The 18,455-nt window shown below is 39.3% G+C and overlaps 1 pseudogene; it reads left to right on the plus strand.

Annotated features, from left to right (window-relative positions):
* Window positions 1-14,883: 14,883 nt before the first annotated feature.
* Window positions 14,884-18,108, plus strand: LOC104103438 (pleiotropic drug resistance protein 1-like; annotated as a pseudogene).
* The last annotated feature ends 347 nt before the right edge of the window (window positions 18,109-18,455 follow it).

Below are 18,455 nucleotides of genomic sequence, written 5' to 3' on the forward strand. Positions count from 1 at the left end.
TTTTTCCCTCTCCCCAATATGTTAGATAACCTAAAAGAGGCGTTTTTAGCTTATATATTGCGTACAAAAGTCGTGGGCCAAAGCTCTCCTATTCCTAGTCCAATTCGGCTTCAGGGATTGATGCTAAGGTGGATGCGACGCATCCACTTTGTCCTCCATTTCAATTTTTGCCTGCGAAGGTGGATGCGACGCATCCACCTTGTCCTCTATTTCTCAGCTTTGCATGCGATGGTGGACGCTATGGCCCAACTTCACTGCTAAGGTTGCATGCATGATGATATTTTCCTAGGTTGGATGCGACGCATCCAACCCTTCTTCCTCTGGCTAAACCACTTTTTCTTCATATTTTGCACTCCGAACACCTTAAATCGTCACACATAACTTAATTAGTCATCAAACCAATAATTACACCATGTTGGGCATTTTAAAGATTAAATAACATCAAGAAGTGGTTAAAACATGGGTAAAGTAACATCAACACATATCGAAATATGCCAAACATCACTACCCCACACTTAAACCTTTGTTCGTCCTCGAACAAACCATCACTATAGTAAACAAAATAAAATTAAGCTCTTATCATTCAAAGCACACTACATCTATGACCATGGTTATTTGCTACAATTAGGCTCTAGACTATGCATCAACACACTTCCCTTTTCTTATGCCCTTCTTTAAACATATTCGAACAAAGACAACATGCTCACAACAATCCTAACCTCAAAAACCGACTCAATGTCACAATGCACTCATGGCTTGAACAACCAACATCATAGAGAAGTCTAATAACGTTACCTATCCCTCGTGAAACCATGTGCCCTCACAACAAAAGCAGAGAGAGTAAAATCAATCCACACATTCGAATCTCATGCTCACAAAGAAAATCGCTCACTCTCACAAAAGAAGTCACATGCATGTAGTTGGTACCATAGGCTTGCCCTTAATGTAAATCTCTACTAATGTAAGCTCGCTCGATCTAAAATCAATTAGGACTTTTTTATGGTTGTAATGTGGGCTAAGGGACGGGTAGGATATATTTAAGGAATAGTGATTCACCCTCCTAAGCACTTTAACACATCATCAAATAACTTAAGCGCGAATTCTTCAACACCCTTTCAATTTCACCAATAATATCACTTCAAACAATATTTTCTCTTTCTTTAAGCACTACTTTAATTCATACCCACTAGCAAGAACAAGACAATAATTTATTCATTTATATTTTTCTTTCTTTTTTTTTTTTTTTCACTTTCCGCTAGTGGTGTATTATTTTACAAAATAAGTGCACCCTTCTTTCTTTCATTGGTTCCACTCAAAAGTCACCCCACACTTAGTCCCTTCTTACTTCTTTTAGCGCTCATCTAACAATTAAAGTGCTTTAAGAGGTAAAAGGATCAAAACAATGTCAATTAAGAATAAAAAGGGTATAGGCTTGTAATGTGGGTACCAAATAAAAGGTCTACAGGCTCAAAAGGGTTAACTAGGGATAGATTTTATTTGTGATAAGCAATAAGCTCAAAAAGATCAAAGAAAGCCTAAAATCATTTTTCAAACCGAGCATCACCTAAAATTTCGCTTCAACTCACATACCGGGCAAGTTCTAGACACAAGTACACTACATGGACTACACAAAAACCTTACCACACATGGCACATGACTCATTAAGGACGGTCACATTCCGACTCTCAAACAATGCAAGTATTCACGGAGCAACGAGATATTAAGCATTAAGCGCAAAGTGAACACAAGTCAAGAAAATGAGAAATAGGCGCCACAAAACATGCTATCCATTTTAACAAGGCATCATCAATAATTTCAGAGTGAGAAGGGAAGATATTACATATGTAAAAGCCTAAATATGCCATTATCAACCAAGTCAAGGTCACCTAGGTTCATCATTCTTCCTCCTTTTATTCCCTACATTCCTACTCTACTCTAAAAAGAAAATAAAATTACCCGGTTCAAACTACATCCCATGGAAAAGAACCGAGGCACAAAGAAAAACCACAGGGGATTATTACTATCTACAAAGATACTATATATATATATATAATTTTTTTTTTTATTTTTTTATTTTATAATAATGATAAACTGATAGATAAACTGATAGTTACTCCATATAGATGAATTTACTGCTATTTTATGCCATTAATCCAGTGAATATTTTAGTACATTCATCCATACATCAAAACATGAATCACCCCCACCCCACACTTAGGACTGTGCGTTGTCCCCAACGCACACAAACAAGGTAAAGTAGGGTGAGAAGAACTCCCTCAAGTCAAGGTGGAGGGCTCATCCGCAGTCTGTGGAGGAGCATCTGCATCCATAGCATTCCTATCATCAACAACTGGTGCGGATTCTGTATCAGGTGTTACAGCGACCTCAGTAGGCCTGTTGAGTGGAGCCTCAGTGACTATGGGAGGAACAGGAGTGGATGGTCCGGCAGTGGATGATGCAATCAGCTGGGAGATGTCTGTACCTGCACATTGAACCAGAGCTCTGAGGAGTAATGATATCTCCTTCATCATCGTGGCCTGCTCGGTCTGAACTCGGCTTAGATCCGCACGAGTCTGTCTCAACTCATCCCTGGTGGCACTCAACTCGACACGAGTCGCTATCAGCTCAGCCCTGTTCTCTTGCATATCTGCTTGCATATGCTCAAATAATTGTTGAATGGTGAGCTTAGAAGACCTTCCCTTGTTCGGCTCTAGAACATGAGTGACATCATATGGTCCTGGAGCTTTAGCCTCAATGTCGTCATTCTCCTTGTCCCATAGTACTCCCATCTCTGTTAAAAAAGCCGTTAGGGTATTAGCAAAGAACAGCCTCCACTTGTAATTCATCCTGGTTCGCTGCATTTGATCATGCATGATGGCTCCGAAGTTGAGTGGTATCCCCTCTAATAAAGCATATAATACGAGTGCGCGGTAACGAGGGACATCAGTTTTATGTTGGCATGGCAGCAGGCGGTTACAAATGAAATTTAGAGCCACACGTGCTAACGCACTCATGAATTCCTTGGCTATAGAGTGGTACTCCATACTCCCATGCTTCCATTCTGCATCCTTCCTGGTAGGGCATAGGACAGACTTAATGTGTGCATAATCTGGTGTTTTGCATATGGAGTCAAACCTGTCTGTAAGTGTGTGTGGCACCCTTAAGAAGTTATTCAGAGCTTCAGCTGACACATTAATATCTACCCCTCTTACTCGCACAATGTTTCCCCTTGCGTGATGCCAATTGGCGTAGAGCTCTCTAACAATGGTGAGGTTGGCTTTGCCGTGACCTTTCAGAATGGGTCCCCATTTTTGCACCTCTCGAATTGACTTTAGAAACTCTGAGTACTTTGTCTTAAGTGGTCCGATGTTTATCGGCTTTTCCGGAATATACTTCTTTGAAACCAGTATCTTCTTATAGGCTCGGAATGCCTTCTCATTAACAAAGTATTTCTCCCAATCAACTCGGTCTATGGGTTCACCCTCGTCTTCATCACTCATGTTGACATGTAGGTGGTCATTGTCCGAATCGGAATCGGATTCAGATTCTGTAGTAATCTTCTCCTTCCCTTTATCAGTCGGATCACTCATTTTCGAAGCTTTTCTTTGGTATGTCACAGGCTCTCTTATCTCTATTCCTTTGCTTGGTGTAATACCCTTCTTCACTGTCCTCCTGACTAATGTTTCCTCCTCCTCTTGCTCTGAATCATCACTTAACTGCCTAGGCAGCAGTTCCATTTCCTTCTCCGTCCGCTTCCTTTTTTTCTGTGGATTTGGACCGCCCGCTGCCCTTCAGCTTGCAGACTTCAATTTAATCGTAAAGTCATGCCATTCACTACTTCATGGAATTGTAGCTCATGACTTTCAGCAAGTATGTGATAACTCTCTTCAAAAATTCAATTTCACATAGCCCCTCACTCGACCCCACACTTATTCTCAAGCATACACCAATGTTGCTCGGTTACTCAGACTTCACCGACGCCTAAATTTTCCTCAGGGACAATTCGTCGAACATGTGGTATGCAACAAGTGTGCCTAGTTCATTCTATCAGTTGAGCAATGCAACTACCCTCCCAAAGTTTGACGAGATGAAGGGAATTATAGTTTATCATCTCGCAACCATTACAACGACCAAGAACGACAGCCCTAAAAAATTTTGAAATTGCAAAACCTACTTGTTGCTACCATTGAGGGAGGGAAGAGAGAAGAATTAGGAGAGAATCCAATGGAAGAACGAAGAGGATGATGCGTACCTGTCGCGTTTGTATGCGTTACAATTTCGATTAAAGAATTCTGTTCTGCGTTCGTAGGCGTCGCCAAAAAGAGACGAGTGGATGCGTCGCAAGAAGCGTTTTTTACGAATTCGTTATTCTTAAGATGTGTTAAAATATATATTACTTACCTGTGCGTGCGAGCTTTGACGCGACGCATCCCCTTGTCTTCCTTCAAAAATTTTCGGACGCGACACGGGCGCGATAGGCAGACTTCACTGCCTTGAGCAATTGGCCCGTCAAAAAAATTTTATTTTATTTTATTTTTTTTTTGCTGAGGGGGACGCGACGCATCCGCCTCGTTTTCTCATATCTGAGATCTATGTTCTACAAAAAAAAAAAAAAATAATTATAAAAATAAACTAACTAACTTGGGTGGCCTCCCAAGAAGCGCCTGATTTAACGTCGCGGCACGACGCAACATGTTCTTCATGCCTCCACTAAATCTATTGTGGTCTTGTGACGTGCAATGTCACCACCCCAATAGTGTTTTACTCTTTGGCCATTTACCAAGAATGTCGTATTGGACCCCTTATCACACAATTCTATCGCACCATGAGGTTTCACACTAACCACTTCAAACGGACCCGACCATCGAGATTTAAGCTTTCCTGAAAAAAGCTTTAGCCTTGAATTAAAAAGTAGAATTTCTTGACCTGGTTCAAACTCACGATGTTGGATATGCTTATCATGCCATCTTTTGGTCTTCTCTTTATACAATTTGGCATTTTCATACGCATGCAATCGAAACTCATCAAGCTCGTTGAGTTGTAGCAATCTCTTCTCACCGGCCAAGTCCATCTCCATATTTAGCTTTTTAATCGCCCAATATGCTTTGTGTTCAAGCTCGACGGGCAGATGGCAGGCCTTCCCATAAACCAACCTGTACGGAGAAGTGCCTATTGGGGTCTTGTACGCAGTGCGATATGCCCATAATGCGTCATCCAGCTTCCCGGCCCAGTCCTTTCTATTCATACTTACTGTCTTTTCCAAAATCTGCTTGACCTCTCTGTTGGAAACTTCTACTTGACCACTCGTTTGGGGATGATAGGCAGTGGAAACTTTGTGCTTGACTCCGTATTTTGCAAGAATATTATTCAGCAGTTTGTTACAAAAGTGAGTTCCCCCGTCGCTTATCAACACTCTTGGGGTCCCAAAACGTGTGAAGATGTGCTTCTTTACAAAGCCTACCACAACCTTTGCGTCGTTAGTAGGAAGAGCTATGGCCTCTACCCACTTAGAAACATAGTCGACCGCCACCAAGATGTATCTGTGTCCGTTAGAATATGGGAATGGTCCCATAAAATCAATCCCCCAAACATCAAAAAGTTCTACCGCCAGTATATTTTGCAAGGGCATCTCGTGCTTCCTCGTGATAGTTCCAGTTCTTTGGCATCTATCACAATTTTTAACGAAGGCATGTGCATCCTTAAACAATTTTGGCCAATAAAAACCTGATTGTAGCACTTTTTGGGCGGTTCTATCCCCGCCGTGATGACCTCCATATGGTGACGCATGGCAGTCATGTAGTATAGCCTTCATCTCTTCCTCAGGAACACACCTTCTCACCAACTGATCTGCACACTGCCTATATAGGAATGGCTCATCCCACACGTAGAACCTTACATCATGTAGGAATCTTCTTCTATTGTCAGCTGTCCATTCTAGTGGCGTCACCCCACTTGCGATAAAATTCACATAATCTGCATACCATGGGGCTTCACCTGAGGTGATTGCTAATATTTGCTCATCCGGAAATGTTTCTTTAATTGACCCTCCTTCAGCTACATGGTCCCGACTTTCTAATCTGGACAAATGATCGGCCACTTGATTTTCTGTCCCTTTTCGATCTCGGATCTCTAAGTCAAATTCTTGCAAGAGGAGGACCCAACGAATCAGCCTCGGCTTGGCGTCTTTCTTTTCAAATAGGTATCTGATAGCTGAATGATCTGTGTAGACGATGACTTTGGTTCCCACTAGATAGGATCTGAACTTGTCAAACGCCCACACCACTGCAAGCAACTCCTTTTCAGTCACTGTATAATTCATCTGAGCTGGATTCATAGTTTTGCTTGCATAATAAATGGAGTGAAAGATTTTATCCCTCCTTTGCCCCAACACCGCTCCAATTGCTATGTCACTTGCATCGCACATCAACTCAAATGGTTGTGCCCAATCGGGGCCAATGATAATTGGTGCAGTCACCAATCTTCCCTTCAGCTCCTCAAATGCTTTCAGACATGCATTATCAAACTTGAAGGTAACATCTTTCTCTAGAAGCCTGCACAAAGGGGAAGAAATTTTCGAAAAATCTTTAATGAAACGACGATAAAAACCTGCATGACCCAAGAAACTGCGAATGCCTTTGATGGATGTCGGCGGGGGCAATTTTTCAATCATCTCCACCTTTGCTTTATCCACCTGTAGACCATCTTTTGAAACCTTGTGCCCCAAAACTATACCTTCACGTACCATGAAATGGCACTTTTCCCAGTTTAGCACCAAGTTCGTCTCTTCACACCTAGCTAGCACTTTATCAAGGTTCATCAAACAACTATCAAAGGAACATCCAAACACAGAAAAATCGTCCATGAATACTTCTACAAATCTTTCAACCATGTCAGTGAAAATAGCCATCATACACCTTTGAAAAGTCGCAGGTGCATTACAAAGACCGAAGGGCATTCTCTTGAACGCATACGTGCCATAAGGACATGTAAATGTAGTTTTCTCTTGGTCTTCTGGGGCTATAGCAATCTGATTATACCCCGAATAACCGTCCAGGAAACAGTAGTATTCCTGGCCAGCTAATCTATCAAGCATTTGGTCAATAAAAGGAAGGGGAAAGTGGTCTTTCCGGGTGGCATTGTTCAGTTTTCTGTAATCTATGCAAATTCTCCATCCAGTTACAGTTCTTGTAGGAATTAAGTCATTATTTTCATTAACTACTACGGTTATCCCCCCTTTCTTCGGCACACATTGAACGGGGCTTACCCATTTACTATCAGAGATTGGAAATACAATACCTGCATCAAGCCACTTAATCACTTCTTTCCTTACCACTTCTTTCATGATTGGATTTAGTCGGCGTTGGTGTTCTACACTTGGCTTGTGTCCGTCCTCCATGAGGATTTTGTGCATGCAGAAAGCTGGACTAATGCCTTTAATGTCAGACATTGTCCACCCAATTGCTCGCTTGTGCTCACGTAGCACCCTTAATAGCTTTTCTTCCTGTAATTTAGACAAGTGAGCAGAAATAATAACAGGTAAAGTGTCAGAACTTCCCAAATAAGCATATTGAAGGTGAGGGGGTAGGGGTTTAAGTTCCAAATTTGGAGCTTTTTCAATTGACGGCTTTGGTGGGGGGCCACTTGGCCTATTCAGGGGCTCAAACGGGATTATTCCTTGCATGTAACCACATGATGTATCTAGGATATGCATCATCTCCTCAAACTCATCATCCATCTCCAAGCTATCAAACATCATGATTGCTTTTTCTAAACAGTCGTCTAGATATACACTCGTGTCAAGAAGTTTCTCATCCACCTCCATCACAGATATCATAGAGAGCTCCTCATAGTGGCGGGGAAGTTGGATTGCTTTGTAGACATTGAAGACTGCTTCCTCGTTGTCCACTCTCATAATCATTTTCCCTTCTCTCACTTTAATTATTGCATCGCCAGTAGCCAAGAGAGGTCGTCCCAATATGATTGGAACTTGTTCATCAGCCTCGAAGTCTAGAATAATGAAGTCAGCTGGGAAGATGAATTTTCCAATTTGCAGCAGCACATCTTCAATCACTCCTTCGGGGTAGGCTATGGACCTATCAGCTAATTGTAACATCACGGTGGTTGGTCTCGGAGCTCCCAGACCTAATTGCTTAAACAAGGATAAAGGCATCAGATTTATGCTTGCACCCAAATCACACAGAGCACGTCCCACGTCAATATTACCGATTTGTACTGGAATGGTGAAGCTGCCAGGATCCTTAAGCTTTTGGGGAAGCTTGTTTTGGACCCTTGATGTGCACTCCTCAGTAAGTGCAACCGTCTCGAACTCAGTCAATTTCCTCTTATGAGCCACTATGTCTTTTATGTACTTAGCGTACTTTGGAATTTCACGAAGTACATCCACTAATGGAATATTTAATTGAACCTGACTCAACATGGAGAGAAATTTGTTGAACATGCGATCGTCATTCCTTTTCTGCAATCTTTGGGGGAAAGGTGGTGGTGGCCTTGTAACCTCCATTCGCTCTGAACTTGCATCATCTTCCTTTGACTCTTGTGTTGCCTTAGGTGTCAACTCCCCCCAGGTATAGGTTTTTCTTTTATCTTCCTTGGCACTTCCTCTAGTTCCCTCCCGTTTCTAAGTGTAACTGCATTAATTTGAGGGTTCTTCTCTGTATCACTGGGAAGTGAGCCTGTAGGTCTAGTATTTTGGTTTGCTGCTAACTGCCCCATTTGCCTCTCAAGATTTCTGAAATCGGTCCTGAGCTGTTGATTGTCTAGTAACAACTTTTTCAGCAAGTCATTCGTACTTTCTTCCATTTGTTGGGGTGGCTTCTGAGGTTGAGTAAAATTCCCTTGAGGCCTATACTGATTCTGTTGACTTCCGCCCCATGAGAAGTTAGGATGATTCCTCCAGTTTGGGTTGTAAGTGTTCCCATATTGCGCATGTTGATTCATAGGACCTCTGTTTTGTTGCCCCACATAGTATATAGATTCAGGATTCGTGGGGCACATGTCAATCATATGACTGTCTCCGCATAGTTCGCAACAAATAGACATCTGCTGTACATGTTGCATTTGTTGTGTTGTCATTCTATTCATCTGATTTGCCAATTTTGCTATATCGGCTCTCATGGCGGAAAAGTCATCAAGCTCAATCAAACCGGCGGCCTTCTGTTTAATTCCCCTTCGTGAATCCCCCTCTCCTTGCCAATTATGGTCATTAGCAGTGAAATTATTTAGCAAGAGTTGTATTTCACTATACGGTCTTGCCATGCAACTACCCCCACAAGCTGAGTCAAGATTCATCTTTGATGCTTCATCTAACCCATCAACAAAAGTGTGACCCAATACCTCATCAGTTTGACAATGATGTGGGCAGTCTCTGAGTAGCTTCTTGTATCTTTCCCAAGCTTGACGAAGTGTCTCGCCATCCCGTTGTTGGAACCTAAGAATTTGGCTCCTCAGCGACTTTGTCTTCTTAGTTGGGAAAAACTTGATCAGGAATTTCCTTGCTAGATCATCCCAAGTATGGATAGAGTTCGCGGGCTCCTTTTGCAACCATTCTTTAGCTTCCCCCAACAGTGAAAAAGGGAATAGTGTCAGCCTGACATAGTCCTTGGAGACGTTCGGATAATTGTAAGTGTCCGTGATTTCCAAGAAGTTCTGAATATGCCTCTGCGGGTCCTCATGAGATAGACCCACATATTGTCCTGTGGACTGAATCAGCTGTACCATGTACTGTTTGAGTTCAAAATGCCCAGTGATATCAGGCTTCACAATAGCCTGAGTCATATTCGCAAGATTGGGCCTTGCGGCTTCAATTACCGGACGCTCTTCATTGCCTGCCATATCTATTGGCTGTGGTTGGACTGCGATGTCCAACTCTCTTTCTATTCTCGTTCTAGCTTCGTGTTCCCTTCTCACTCTATGTAGTGTTCGTTCGATTTCTGGATCAAGAGGAATGAGGTTGTTTGCACTTCTACTCCTCTGCATTCGAGAGAAGACCCTGCGTTGACACAAACCAGGCAAACTGAAAATTAAAACTTGAAAACAAATATCTAATAAAAGCTTAACTTAGTCACGTAGCTAATTTCTAAGTCCCCGGCAACGGCGCCAAAAACTTGTTGGCGACCAAACACACTCACGCAAGTATACGCGGTCGTCAAGTAATAAAGTGACTAAAAGTCGGATGTCGAACCCACGAGGACTTATGATTAGCTATTAACTAAATTAGACTATCCTAATTATCTAAACAAGAATTAAATCTAAAAATATTTTATTCCAACTAATTAAATAAGAAAAATATAAATAATAAACTTTGAACAGAGAAAGAGCAGATTTTAATGATATCAATGTAATGAAAACGATCTAGGGTTATGGGCTATCTAACAATCCTATTGTATTCTTCAATTGAATTGACCGACTAATTTATCTAGCTTATTGGTTGACAGGGTTAATGCTCATAAGAATCTGTCGAGTTCTTACTCGCCTATTCAAGCTAACCTAACGCCTATATGTCTATGGAGTTAGAATCAACAAGAACGCATTTATAATTCCTGTAAATCAACCAAGCAAGGCAATTAGGTATATGTCTATCCTAACCACGAATCCGTTCCCCGATGCCCGAGTTCAAGAACTTGCCCTACTCAATCCTATATGCAATATAGAATTCCCACTTTCGAGTTCAATTCTAGATTCGTAGATAATATTCAATTGGTGATCAAGCAATTAAATAATTAAGTACAAGATTGAATAAATAAACTAATATGATAAATCAAGAAGTCAAAATCAATATCCGAATAACAATAGTCATGAAAGAACCACAACCCTAGAACGTGAAGTTTAGCTCCACATAGACATGGTAGCCAAACAACAAATCATATACGGAAACATAAAAATTACTAAGTTTGGTGCGAGAAAGATGGAACTTGATGAATTCCACAGCTTTGTCGTGGCTTTTTCCCCCTTCCCAATATGTTAGATAACCTAAAAGAGGCGTTTTTAGCTTATATATTGCGTACAAAAGTCGTGGGCCAAAGCTCTCCTATTCCTAGTCCAATTCGGCTTCAGGGATTGATGCTAAGGTGGATGCGACGCATCCACCTTGTCCTCTATTTCTCAGCTTTGAACGCGATGGCGGACGCGACGCATCCAGCCTTCACTGCTAAGGTTGCATGCAGGATGATATTTTTCTAGGTTGGATGCGTCTTCTTCCTCTGGCTAAACTACCTTTTCTTCATATTTTGCACTCCGAACACCTTAAATCGTCAAACATAACTTAATTAGTCATCAAACCAATAATTACACCATGTTGGGCGTTTTAAAGATTAAATAACATCAAGAAGTGGTTAAAACATGGGCAAAGTAACATCAACACATATCGAAATATGTTGGGTTGATTCGACCAAGGCAGGCATGGGGCTTTTGGACCTTGCTTGGGCCGAGTGTTGTATGGTTACCTAGTAATTTACAACATCAACTGATCTACTTAATGAGTATTGTATAATTTCTCGGACGCTAGTATTGCATGTTGGTTCTACATATATACATTTCCCATCATGCATTTTTTTATGTCATTAGTCAACATCTCTCTAGATAGCGAAATAGGGGTGACGTCGCCTTGCACAGACTTTAAGAAAGTGGTTCAGGAGCTCAATTAATGGTTAGAGCAAATGACTGAAAATCCCCATATCAGTGGCTCAAATCCACTTCTAAGCGGGCGAAGGGTTCAAATAGTACATGTAGCCGAGAGGAGCAGAGAGAGGATAAATTAAACTTGGACTCGGATAGGATAGGATTGTGCGTGTTATATGCCTTTCAGGTCTCATACTCAGGGGCGGATCCACCCTGTAGGATGGGGATGGTACGACACCCACTAGATTGGTAAAATTATCATATATTTATGTAGAAATTTTCTTAAACTAGGTTAAATATTTGATCTTGCCACCCCCCAATCGCAAACTAGACAAAAATGTCATGGCTGGTAGACCTTTGTGAAAGTGTTTCTCGTGTGCAAAATTCAAGTTCGAATTTATCTTGAACCTTGTCTGACTTTCCTTTTTTGTTGTGCTTTTTATTTCCTTTGTCCCAGTCATTTTCCTTTTTGGCTAACTCCCAATTTCCTATTTGTCGTTTATTATTTTTTATATATTTTTCCTCTATTCTATTATTTTATCTATGATATTTAGCAAAGGCACTCAAAAAAGAGCCTCCTATATTTAAAATACCGCAAAATAACAATTTCTCTTAATTCAAATCTTTTATTTTATTTTTTCAAAATCAAAAAACTTGGGTCTTGATAGAAATTTTGGATTGAGATCAAATTTAATTTTTATAATTTATTTTTTATTATAACATAAAATTTTGTGTTATTCTATGATTGTTAAATACAATTTAACTGTCTTTACTCTTAAATTATGATGAATATTTCACAAGTATTGCTTAGAAAAACATAAGATTTTTTATTTTAATTTTTGGGATCTTGTAGTTTGTCTAATTTTGCATTTACTTTTGGTGTATATATACACATTGAAGATATTTTTAAGGTGTACATTGAAGAAAATTGTGGCACCCGCCACCTTCAAATCCTAAATCCGCCTCTACTCATAGTTTACCCGAGTTTACTATACCTTTGTAAATGAGAGTCGCACAATTTGAAATTGTAATTTTCAAAGAGGTGGTTGAATTCCATAACATCAACAAATTCATGAAAATTGAACATAGATTTACTAAGAAAACGACGAGCTTGGGAAATAAAAATTTATATGTCAGTAGAAAATACAAGAACTTCATCGAGAACAAAGTCGATGAGTTAGTAGATATACAATATATTAAGGAGGTGGAGAAATGACATTGCATATTTACAAAAATCTATAAGTGGATAAGAGAAAAGACTAGAGAGAATGTTGGCCTTAAAATTGAGGCCTAATTTTCTTCATTATCATTTTCCCCAACTTTTTCTTGCGCCTATCTTTGTGTTTTCTAGCAAAAATGATTAAAGAAGATGAAGTTTAAGTTTTCTCCATTTAAGTGTTATATCTCCTAATTTTTTGGTTAATATTACGTTTGTTTGTTTTTCTTTTACTGATTTGTAGCATTATTTTACTTTAAAAATTGTGTTTCTTTTGAAGGTTAGATAATCTGTCGATCAACCGCTTTTTTTGGCGGGGTTCTGATTTTGTATTGTGTGATTGTTCTTCTAACTAAAATATCTTACAACTTTGTTGAAGTTTCAATTAAGAAATATTTGCCAAAAGTATCAAAAACAAGTTTGGCATCCATCAAAACCAACCTTATCGAGAAGAAATATCGACAAATCAGCAAAAATTAGCAAATTTTACTTGGTCCGATTTAAAATTAAGCTATATGTTACCTAATTTATCAGTGAGGATATAGCCCTAAATAGGAGAGCATGAAGGTCGAAGATTATGAATTAGGGGTGGCAAATAGGTGGGTTGGGCCGATTTTAGGCGGATCAAAATGGGTTGAGGTAATAATTGGGCGGGTCAATGTGACCCGCCCTCCCAAAAGTTAATTGGGCTAAGATGGACTGGGTCAAGATGGGCTAAAATTTGGGTCATAGCCTAACGCGTCCAACTCATTTTAAGCTTTACTTAATATGTGTTATTTTATTATGAATTGTATAATTACTAAATATTTTTTTTCCCTTTGTTATGGTCATATATAACATATCAAACAAAAAAAAGAAGATATTTTGGCAAAGTTACTCATGGATCAATTTGGGCTAAAAATCAACCCAATTTTAAATGGGTTGAGATATCTTGAGTCAAGATGAATTGAGTTCAATAAATGAGCGGGTCAATAATCAGTCCAACCATGGGTGGTTGGGCGGGTCATTTGGGCTTGGGCCAAATTTGAGCCCTAATTATGATAGAATGTTAGGAGGTAGCCGAACAACTTCTCTCTTCTTTGTAGGAGAACATGGATCTAGTTTAGAGCACCTCTCCCTCTTCTCCTTATTAGTATCGGCATTATTATTCTATTATTATCTTATTCTTCAATTTTATCACTATTGTTATTTTCTTATTTTGTTATCGTTACTATTTTTGATGCCATTACATTTTTTTAATAGTATTTTCATCATGGTTTTTTTACTCTATATTTTTCAAACCCTATTTGAAAATGCTTTTTTTGAGCCGAGGGTATACCTTACACAAGGTAGGGATAAGCCGATAAGGTGTGCATACACCCCACCTGAGATCACACTGAGCATGTTATTGTTATTGTAATTGGTATATGTTTATCGATTTTTTTTTTATTGTTATTTCTTTAAAGTTTGAACTCCCTTAATGAAATTTCTGACTTTACCTTTTTAAAACCATGCTAGTTCATAGCCGTCTTCTTCTATGCTTGCTGCTATATAATAGCCCCTTAGTTTTTAAACTGTAGTAACACTCTAACTTAGGCTTTCATCATTTTTCTCTTTCTAAATATTCAAAGTTGGAAAGAAAAAGGCAGTTGATACAAGAAGAAAACTCAAGTACTTTTCATAAAAAATTCAATTCAAAGTGATATAAGAGGGAGCTTAAAGTTAAGTGTGAATAGTACTAACTCTATATGGAGGAACAATGGTGTGGAGATTTTTAGTCATTCGTCGAGAGATGAAGATGATGAAGAGGCTCTTAAATGGGCAGCTCTTGAAAAACTTCCAACATTTGATCGTTTAAGAAAAGGTCTCTTATTTGGATCTCAAGGTGCTGCTGCTGAAGTTGATATACATGATCTTGGTTTTCAAGAAAGAAAGAACTTGCTTGAAAGGCTTGTGAAAGAAACTTCCTGTCTTCTACAAGCAAAGGGATCTTGTTTAATGGAATGTCTGAGATCGCCATGACAATTTATAAACTTCCTGTCTTCTACAAGCAAAGGGACCTTCTCTTTTTCCCTTCATGGGCTTATGCAATTCCCTCATGGATACTCAAAATCCCTATAACATTTGTTGAAGTTGGTCTATGGGTGTTCCTCACTTACTATGTCATTGGATTTGATCCGAATCCTGTAAGGTAAGGGAAGAAAAAGATGATGTAGGATAAAGATCAGGTTCCTTTTTCTCGTGATTACTAGACAATAGTATATTTTTGTAGATTGTTCAAACATTTCTTGCTACTCATATTAGGAAACCAGATGGCATCAGGATTGTTCCGCTTCATTGGGGCAGTTGGACGGACCGGGAATAGCTAATACATTTGGAACATTTGCTCTCCTTTTACAATTTGCATTGGGTGGATTCGTTCTTTCGCAAGGTATATTTGGTGATTTTTATGTCTGTAGAAGCTTTTGACTTGCCTAAACCAACTAGTGTTAATAGTCTATGGCTAATGTTGTAGATAATGTTAAAAAATGGTGGATATGGGGTTACTGGTCTTCGCCATTGATGTATTCTACGAATTCAATTTTTGTGAATGAATTTGATGGGAAAGAGTGGAAACAAATTGCACCAAACGGAATTGAGCCACTTGGAGTTGCAGTTGTAAGATCTCGAGGGTTCTTTCCATATGCATACTGGTACTGGATAGGTATTGGTGCACTTATTGGATTCGCAATCCTCTTTAACATCTCCTACAGTCTTGCACTTGCTTATCTCAACCGTGAGTATCTCTCGAGTTTCTACATTTAATTTTCCCTAAGGCGCAAAGAATGAATTTTTAGTATGATTTTCTACAGCAATTGGCAAGCTGCAAGCTATGATACCAAAAGACAGTGAAGATGCCAAAACAACTAGCAATGAGAAAGAACAGTACAATAGTGAGAGTCAAGAGTAAGAAAAAGGGAATGGTTCTTCCATTTGAACCGCATTCCATCACCTTTGATGAAGTTATATACTCTGTTGACATGCCTCAGGTAACTAGCCAGGAATTTTTATTGATCAGTAACTACTGATGCTAATTCTGCATTTCAACAATATATTACTGAACTTTCCAATGATACTTGCAGGAAATGAGAGATCAGGGCGCCACTGAAGATAGATTGGTACTTCTGAAGGGTGTCAATGGAGCTTTCCGGCCCGGTGTTTTGACAGCTTTGATGGGAGTTAGTGGGGCTGGAAAAACAACATTAATGGATGTATTGGCTGGAAGAAAAACAGGAGGATATATTGAGGGTGGTATTAAGATCTCTGGCTATCCTAAGAAGCACGAAACATTCGCACGTATATCTGGATACTGTGAGCAGAATGATATCCATTCACCTTATGTTACAGTTCATGAGTCATTAGTATTCTCAGCTTGGCTGCGTTTACCTCATGATGTTGATGAAAAGACTAGAAAGGTTTGCAACTTTTGAAAAATTCCTTCCATAACATGAATCTCTCGCCCAAAAATCCGTTAAACACAACAAAGAAGGTAGAAATCATATCACATTTCCTATTTATTATCCTTGTGCAGATGTTTGTCGAGGAAGTTATGGAACTTGTGGAGCTTACAGTATTAAGATCAGCATTAGTTGGTTTGCCAGGAGTTAACGGTCTCTCAACTGAGCAACGCAAAAGGTTGACCATTGCAGTGGAACTAGTGGCGAACCCCTCTATCATTTTCATGGATGAACCAACTTCAGGTCTGGATGCAAGGGCTGCTGCGATTGTGATGAGAACTGTTAGGAACACTGTTGACACAGGACGAACCGTTGTTTGTACCATCCATCAACCTAGTATTGACATTTTTGAATCATTTGATGAGGTGAATTTAATACCTTTTTGAACTCTATCAATCTAATAATGTGTTCTTCTTTCTCGTTTGACATTGCATACTAATATAAACACCACTCTTTGCAGCTATTTCTAATGAAACGAGGAGGACAAGAGATATATGTTGGTCCATTGGGTCACCGTTCTTGCCATTTGATCAAATACTTTGAGGTAAATTGTCTATGTGATCAAGAGCTTTCCCTTTTTCGATTAAATACTAAACTAATATTTCTTACATTCAGTTAATGTCTGGGGTAAGTAAAATACAAGATGGTTACAATCCAGCCACTTGGATGTTAGAAGTCACAACCTCGGCTCAGGAAATGATGTTGGGAGTGGATTTTGCTGATTTGTACAAGAGATCAGATCTTTACAGGAGGAATAAAGTGTTGATTAGTGAACTCAACGCTCCTCGTCCAGGTACGAAAGACCTGCATTTTGACAGCCAATACGCACAGCCATTTTGGACCCAATGTATGGCTTGCCTTTCGAAGCAACACTGGTCATACTGGCGTAATCCTGCTTATACTGCAATCAGATTTCTCTTTACAATCTTCGTGGCCTTGGCCATAGGGACAATGTTCTGGGATCTTGGTACTAAAGTGTAAGTCAAAACCTATGAGACGAAACAAGTACTCATATAATCTGGAAATTACTAAATTCTTAATGCTAAAAGCTTCTTTTTTTTTGTTACAGGGGTAGCAACCAAGATCTATTTAACGCTATGGGATCAATGTATGCTGTTGTTCTCTTTCTTGGTTTTCAAAATACAGCATCAGTGCTGCCCGTTGTAGCCGTTGAGCGTACAGTATTTTATAGAGAAAGAGCTGCTGGAATGTATTCTGCCTTCCCCTATGCCTTTGGACAAGTGAGTAGAGAATTTAACTTCTTATAAGCCAATTTCTAGTAAAATAGTCTAAATTACACATAATTTTATTTAATTATCTTGCAGGTTTTCATTGAAATGCCGTATGTCTTTGTGCAAGCTGTTGTCTATGGCGCCATTGTCTATGCTATGATTGGATTTGAATGGACAGTAACCAAGTTCTTTTGGTATTTGTTCATCACGTATTTCACTTTCTTGTACTTCACCTTTTATGGTATGATGAGCGTTGCTGTTACCCCAAATCAAAATATTGCGCAAATTGTCATTGTCTTCTTCATTGCCATGTGAAACGACCTGTAAGTTCTTAAAACACTTTCATTTTTATTACATGAACATCAATTTAGAGCTTGAAAATGACATGTTTTCTTCGTTGAAAAACAGCGTATGCCCATATGGTGGAGATGGTACTATTGGGCTTGTCCTGTTGCCTGGACTTTGTATGGTTTGGTTGCATCACAATTTGGAGACCTCCAAAACAAAATAACTGATGATGAAACAGTGGAACAATTCTTGAGACGTTACTTCGGGTTCAAGCATGATTTTCTTGGAGTAGTTGGAGTTGTGATTGTTGCATATCCTGTACTTTTTGCCTTCATATTTGCTTGGGCTATTAAAGTATTCAATTTCCAAAGAAAATAGAAGATGTTATACCTGCTAAAGATCTATATGAAGAAAACCGAGGAAGAGATTGACTATAAAACTACTGTATACATGTTACCATTTGGACTAGCATTTCGATGTTTACGTCAAATTAAATAATTTAAGCTTAGCAGTTAAAAAATAAAGTAAATATATATATCTGTTAGGATTTTGCCCTGAATATTTAATATATTAGGACCCTATTTCTTGAAGGAAGGAAAAAGACTC

The sequence above is a fragment of the Nicotiana tomentosiformis genome, chromosome 12 (genome assembly GCF_000390325.3).
Source record: "Nicotiana tomentosiformis chromosome 12, ASM39032v3, whole genome shotgun sequence".
Classification (NCBI taxonomy): Eukaryota; Viridiplantae; Streptophyta; class Magnoliopsida; order Solanales; family Solanaceae; genus Nicotiana; species Nicotiana tomentosiformis.